The sequence below is a fragment of the Platalea leucorodia genome, assembly GCF_965183815.1.
Source record: "Platalea leucorodia genome assembly, chromosome: 1".
Lineage (NCBI taxonomy): Eukaryota > Metazoa > Chordata > Aves > Pelecaniformes > Threskiornithidae > Platalea > Platalea leucorodia.
Window position 1 is genome coordinate 22965490 of NC_138823.1, and position 7356 is coordinate 22972845.

Consider the following 7356-nt stretch of genomic DNA (forward strand, 5'->3'; position numbering starts at 1 on the left):
ACGGGCGCCCGCGCAGCCGTCCCTGCGGAGCCAGCGGCAGCCGGGCCTCACCTCCCGTAACCCCGCCAACCGCAATCAGCGCAGCTGAAATTTTCCACTTGAGACACATGCGAGACCAGAATAGATTTCCAGGGTGGGTTTTTTTCTTTTCCGGGCTAGCTAGAGGAAGGCCAGACAATGCTTTGCAATGTTCGCCTTTAAAACATCCTCCAGATGGCTTTCGGGCGTCCCCGTTGCACAGGCAGCCCTACAGGGGAAAGCCCCTCGGGCGGGGGCCAGCGGCGCGGCCGCTGCTCCCCCCGCACTCCCAGCCCTCCGTCCCTCGGGGCCGGCGAGCCGAGTCCCGCAGAGCCACAGCGCAGTTTTTCCACGGTGCTGCTGCTGGGGCCGGGCGGGATCCTGCGAGGGCGTGGGCGGGCGGAGGAGGGCTGGGCTGCCACAGGCGGGGGGAAAGGCAGGAACAGGAGAGGGATTCCCAGCTTCAGCTCGGCTCCCAAAGCGGCGTTTTATTTGGTGGCTTGTGAAAAAAATCCGCAGAGCAAAGCTGGTTTAGCTTAGCGCATTTTGGCACGCTGTTCCTCTGCTCCTGCCAAATCCATTTTGCAATCTCCCTGGAGCGGGGGCTCTCCCGTCGCCTGCGCTGCCGCAGGGCTGGGCCCTCGCTCCAGCGGCAGCGGGCAGCCCGCAGCCCCGGCCCCGCTGCGCCCACGGCCCCGCTGCGCCCACGGCCCCGCTGCGCCCACGGCACGCACCCGTCCGCACCCGCCGCCGCGAGCGGCTGGTGCCCGGCCTGCACGGCCGGGGTGCAGCTGCTGTCTCCCGAGCCCAAGGCCTCGAAGGATGCCACCTGCTCGGGTGTTTCTGTGGGGTTCAGCCACCTCAAACCTCCAACGAGGCTGCTGGCGAGCTCAGAGGGGTCATCCGCAGCCCAGCTATTAAAGGGCAGGCACATAAAGCCCAACCGTGCCCTTGCTGCCCATGCACAGGTCTGGCTCCGGGTCTCGGTGCTCGGGACTGGATCCGCCGGTGCCGCTCGGCTGCCTGCAAGCACGTGGGGCCGCAGCGCCGGGTACCAGCCCTGCACGGCCACACAAAGCTGCTCTGGCCCGAGCGGTCACTGGCAACCATGAGGCAACCCCCCTTGCTCAGAGCGGGGGGTCTCTGACATCAAACCTGCAGACTGGTTGTGTTGGACGCAGCTCGAGCAGGATCGAACTCCGGCCGCGGTGCAAATCCCAGGAGCGGGGTTTCAGGTAAGGCGTGCAATGGAAGGGTGAAGTCGAGGACAGGCGCCATGACATATAAAGCAGCCTGGTCTGGAATAAACCAAGCTCAAACTAGCTGAAGGCCCTGACAGCAAGTCAGAAGGCATTGTTTCAGCATTAAGTAGATATTGTTAATTTTTTTCCCAAGAAATTCAGCTTCTGCGCTAGGCTCTCTTGCCCAGTGACCAAACTGATAAAAGCAAGCAGCGGAACTGCAATGCTCCAGATGAAAGCCTAGCGTTTGCCTTGGTACCTAGTTCATAATTCATGTAGTTTCTATGCTGTCTATAAATCACGGGACAGGATGAGCAGAGACAGGCCTATTAAATGATTCTAGCTTTTGTGGTTTTTTTTTAAATCCGTGATCATTTCACAATGGATTTCCAAAAGGCCCTTTTGCCGTGGTTCACAGGCTGTCCTCTGCCCGCGGAGAAACAGCAGAGGAGGGTGACGTGGTGGTTTGCCCGTCTCCCTCAGGCCTCTCCGGAGCTGCCACGAGTTGTGGATGAGTCACCGCATCTGCAGGCGCTCCCGAAGGACGATGGACGCAGCCACCGAGCCGTCGCTCCCTGCATCTGCTGTCGCTGCTTTCAGCCCACAGCAGAGACTTCTCCCACCCGGAGCGGAGAGGAGCTGCCGGACGCTCCCCGGCGCCCCGGCAGAACGCGGGGCCGCTCTTGCGGCGGGCGCCCAGGGAGCAGGGCCAGCCCCGGGGAAGGGGCGGACGCCTCCAGCCTGCTCTGCGGCCGCTCCTGTCGATCAGGGCTGAACCAAAGCGTGTTTGGGAGCGTGCAAAGGGAGCGTGTCCTCAGCCTGGCGGAGCAAGTCCTGCGGAGGGGCTTACACCCACAGCAGGTACCACAGGCGTCTGGGATGGCCGCAGGCTCCTCTCTTGAGCGTGATTGGGGCCACGTCCTAGGCCACCATTTAAAAAAAAAAAAGGGCTATAGGATACGAGTGTAGGAGAAGGTGGTGGTGCTCCAGGCAGGTGGCTGGCACTCCACGGGAGTACTCAGCTCCTCCCGTCGCAGGGCAGCTGCAGGGCGCACGGTCCTTCCAGGGCTTGGAGTCTGACTTGGCTCGCCTTCTTGAAGCCAGAGAGGAAACGGGGGAGAAAAAAGCCTTTGATAAACTGCTGGGGACAATGGTCTGTGAGCATTTTCTTTAACAAAACACCTGCACCATTTCCAGCACTTGCAAGCAAACCAAAATCTAAGGTCCATCGCATTTCAGTACTCACAGGGAAGGCAAAGTCATGTTTAAAAACCTGTCTAAACCTTTTCATTCGCATCTGCCTTCATGTGTGCCTAAAGCACGGCCAGTCCCCTGCGCACTCTGAGTAAAAGGAAATTCCACAGAGTTCTGTTTATTTTGGTGTGCTGCTCTCAAGGAACCCCCCTCCTTGGTGGGTGTAAAACAGGAAAATGTCACCCTAAACCAGAAGTCAAACCCAATATTAAAAGAGTGGCAACAAGATCCAAGTCAGGTTTGAGGATGGGTTTGTTTCCCCCCGACTTGGGCTTGCTCCAGGATACCGTAGCCCATCAGCTCACCTCCTCCATCACCCAGGCAGCTCAGAAAGGCAATGCTGACCCTGCGCAGCCCGAGACCGTGCAGCATAGCCTGGCGAGCAGGGCAAGGAGGCTGGCATCCACCCGAGCCGCTTCCACAAGGGAGACAGCTGGGGAGAGGACGTGAAGAGAAGCCCCTTGCTTGCACCGGCCTCCCCCGAGGCGGGGGCTGATGGCTGACTTGCTGCAGAGCAGCGGGCGCCGGGACGGGACGGGACGCCCTGCGGCTGCAGCTCGGCCGAGCTCCAAGCAGCACCTCGCCAGACACGGGGATTAGCCTAACAAGCCGCCTTGGGAAGAGACACCGAGACAGGCTGTGCTTTCCTCCTCCCCCTGCCCGAACAAAACGGCCTGTGCAACACGAGCGCTTCCCGCTCGGGACCCACGTAACCAGCGCACACGCGGCCCCCGCAGCCTTTCACCTACTAAACTCTGTTTACATATTTCACTCCTCGCTTTTTTCCCCTGCTGCAAACCAGTACCTTTGTGTTTGTGTGTGTGTGCGTGCGCGCGCGGGTATTGCACTTGGCAGGGACACATGGTGTTTTCCTGACATATATTTGAGGCCAGATACGTAATTGTACTGCTGAGAGATTTAAGATGAGAAAACCTTTCCAGGACATTTAAGCTGTATTAATAATCATAATAAAAGGCCTTTATAAATCTGTATGTTTAGTTCTGACAAGCTCCTTGCTATTCTACTCAGTACGAAATATAGACAGATGGTGACTTCAGAACTTCCTCAGTAAATAAACCAGCAAATGAGTAAGATAAATGGACAGATCTAGGGAAACAAATCCTTCTTAAAACTCCACTTAAACACATTTTTATTTTATGGCAACAAGCAGTACTTAGAAATGGTTTTAACAGGGAAAAGGTCTTGCCCCGATGTACTAAAATGAGCAAAGAATTATGGCTGGGATTTTCGAATCTGCCTAAGGGATTCAAGTCTCCAACTAAACCAAACAAAGTGAGCATCCAAATCCTACAAGCAGCCTTGAAAATCTTCCTATCCATGTATGCAGGGCCGTGCATATAAAGGTATATAGAGTTGCATGAGTGAAAGACTTAATATTTCTTTCACCCAAGCAATTATTTCAAGGGATTCTGAGTATATAAATACATAAAAATGAACTCCAGTGAGTTGCGGTATTTGAAAGAGCGCTTGGTTGGTCTGTCATATGATCTAATCAATACTCATTGTTTATTTAACGAGAGTAAATTTGACCCAAAAGTTTCTAAAGCCTCGAGCTCTCCAACACCCACTGCCAGCAGGATTATTTAAGGGCATTCACCCGGAGTTGCCAAATAGCCCTGCAGTAACCAAACAGACCCACGCACCATTTGAGTTTGGGCTGGCCAGCCCCCGTGCTATTAATAGTCATCCCGAAGAGGGGAGGGGGGCCTGTGCATGTAGGGCCACACACAGGTCTGATCGTAAAAAACGTGGCTTTGCTGTATCATCTGTGCCATCCTCATTTGGATCCATAAAGCTTCCTTCAGCATGGGTTGCTACGCTGTTTCTTTAGAAACAGGTGCTTTCCAGACACAGTCTTATGTTACATATTCATATGTTAGTGTCTCAGCTTTGCCTTCCATAGGTATGCTGACTAGGATGGTATAGCACTGATTTCACTACAACTGCAAGCATTCACAACACCTCTGGTTGCTCTTATGTGAAATCTGAGCTTTTAATTCAACTGCACGTAAGGAAACAGATCCAAACTGTGACAGACTGATGATATGTGACAACGCAGCTCACGTAGGGCAAAAAATACGGGGGTGGAGGAGAAGGGGGTGTCACACCAGCTTTAGGCGTTCCCACGACTCCTCCAGAAGCAAGAAGTCCTGGGAACCTGAAGTCCTTTGCCGGACTGAGAAGCAGGCAAAGCTTTCTGGAGAACTGTTACGGATGTTACCTGCTCCAGAGAACTATACATTACAGCTTACAACATACACGGTCTCATGAGGTTGACCTGGATTTGAGGTTAACATCAAAGCTTCCTGAGGACGAAGGAAGCCAAAGGGCCTCCACCTTCCTCCTTTTGTCTGTAGTCATGTCCCAGCACTGGTCCCGGGCAGCGCTCATTGATCGTGAGCAGGACCCATGAGGATGACATCCACCGCCTGTGCATCCAGGTTCGTGCAGCGGAAGGCTGAATACACCAGCAGAATAAAAGTGTGGAAAATGTGAGCCACCTTATCTGACAAAGCCTTTTGTGGGCACAAGAACCCCCCCAACCCTCACTCACCGCATTCTCTTCCACCCACACTCACATCGATGCTGGAAATGTCCTTTTTTGGAAGGGCTCTGAAGATGGTTCCTGGTAAGCGCGTGATCCTGACCGCACAGAGCGGGAGGTAGCTGTTTTCTGATAGTGAAAACTGTTCCAGCTGCAAAACAAACACATGTACACACACAGGCATTACAACACCAGTGTTTCTTTTACAACTGGTGCCATCAAATAAATGAAGATGGTCTTCAGGAGTGCTTCTTGAAACCAACAACTAGATGCCAGCTTTCTTCTGGTAGAGATCTCTCTTTCACATTCTGCCTTTCAGTCCTTGCTCAAAACAGTTCCCCTGCACTGGGATCAGCAACTGCAGAATCACACCCTCTTTCTTTCTGCCCAATATCTGCATTTTCAGCTCCTAAACAAACGGAGGTGAAATAGTATTTTGCAAGAATCATTTTGTCCTGCCACTACTGCAAACCAAACAGTTACTTTTCAACAGCACCCGTGAAAAGGCTTCATGGAAGTTCATGCTGAAAATAAATGCGTCAGTCAAGCTTCAGTCATTCCTCTTGGTGTAGAAAGAGAGCTTACCTGCAAAACCCACCTCAAGTTAACTCAGCAACAGGAAAATACTAGAAAAATGTTGAAAGCGAAAGAAAAAAAAACATTTTACAAAACCAAACATTTCTGGAAGTAGTGAGAAATGAATGTCAATTCTCTCCTGGGAGAACGGAGCTAGTTATATGCAAGCCTTCTCCTGACTTTTTTTATTATTTTTGAACACAAGCTATGCTTCTGAATCAGCTCTGAAAACCGCAGGGATCACACAGCCTTTGACCCCAGTCTTACGGCTACACCCAAAGAGAGAGACCCAGGGGCCTAAGAAGAGATTCACGGTGGACACGTACGTTTCTGAAAACCCAGCAGAACAGAGCCACTGCCCCTCAGCAGAGCAAACCTCCGAGAGACGGTGACAGCCAGCTGCCATGCTGCGCACCACGGCGAGGGGGAATGGGGGAAAATGGAAGCTTCTGACACAGGATAGAGGCAGCCAAGCTGCTCCCTGGGGCAGCTGCTCTGGGAGAGCCTGGCTCCCTGCAGGCTCTGAAACTGTCCTCTACCTGCCCCATCTCAATAGCTACAGTATCCCTTCTCCACTTCCCTTGTGCCCTTGCAAGATCCTCAGGCTTCCTCAACTTTGGTAAATGGCTCTTTTTCAAACTGGAAACGCATCACAACTGGGGTCCCCCAGGGATCGATATTGGGCCCAGCGCCATTCAATATCTTCATAAGCGATCTGGATAACGGGATCAAGTGTAGCCTGATGAAGTTCGCAGATGACACCAAATTGAGTGGGGAAGTAGACACTCTGGAAGGGAGAGCCACCCTGCAGGAAGATCTGGATAGGCTGGAAGAGTGGGCTAACAAGAACCTTACAAAGTTTAACAAAGACAAGTGTAAGGTCTTGCACCTGGGAAAACATAATCCAGGAGTGCAGCTCAGACTGGGATCCACCTGGCTGGAGAGCAGCTCCGTGGAAAGGGACCTGGGGGTCCTGGTGGACGGGAAGCTCAACATGAGTGAACAGAGTGCTGCTGCGGCCAAGAAGGCCAATAGGATGCTGGGCTGCATCAACAAGGGCATCACCAGCAGAGATAAAGAAGTCATTATCCCACTCTACTCAGCGCTTGTCAGGCCACACCTGGAATACTGCACTCAGTTCTGGTCCCTGCTATACAAAAAAGATGTGGACAGGCTGGAGGGGGTCCAGAGAAGGGCCACCGAGAGGATCAGGGGTCTGGGAAGCCTGCCATATGAGAATAGGCTGAGAGAGCTGGGCTTGTTCAGCCTTGAGAACAGGAGGCTTAGAGGTGACCTCATCACCTTGTACCTGTACTTAAAGGGGAGCTACAAAGAAGATGGAGGCTCCCTTTTTACAAGGAGTCACAAGGTGAGGACAAGGGGTAACGGGTACAAGTTACTCCCGGGGAGATTCCGATTGGACACAAGAGGTAAATTTTTCACAATGAGAACAGTCAATCATTGGAATAATCTCCCCAGGGAAGTGGTTGACTCCGCTACGCCGAACATGTTTAAGGCTCAGCTGGACAGGGTGCTGGGCCGTCTCGTCTAGACTGTGCTCTTGCCTGGAAAGGTTGGACCAGATGATCCTTGAGGTCCCTTCCAACCTGGTATTCGGTAATTCTATGATTCTATGAACTTCTCCTAAATTCGCGTCCCCATCACAGTATCATCTCCTCTCTCCCCGCAGTTTTTACCCAA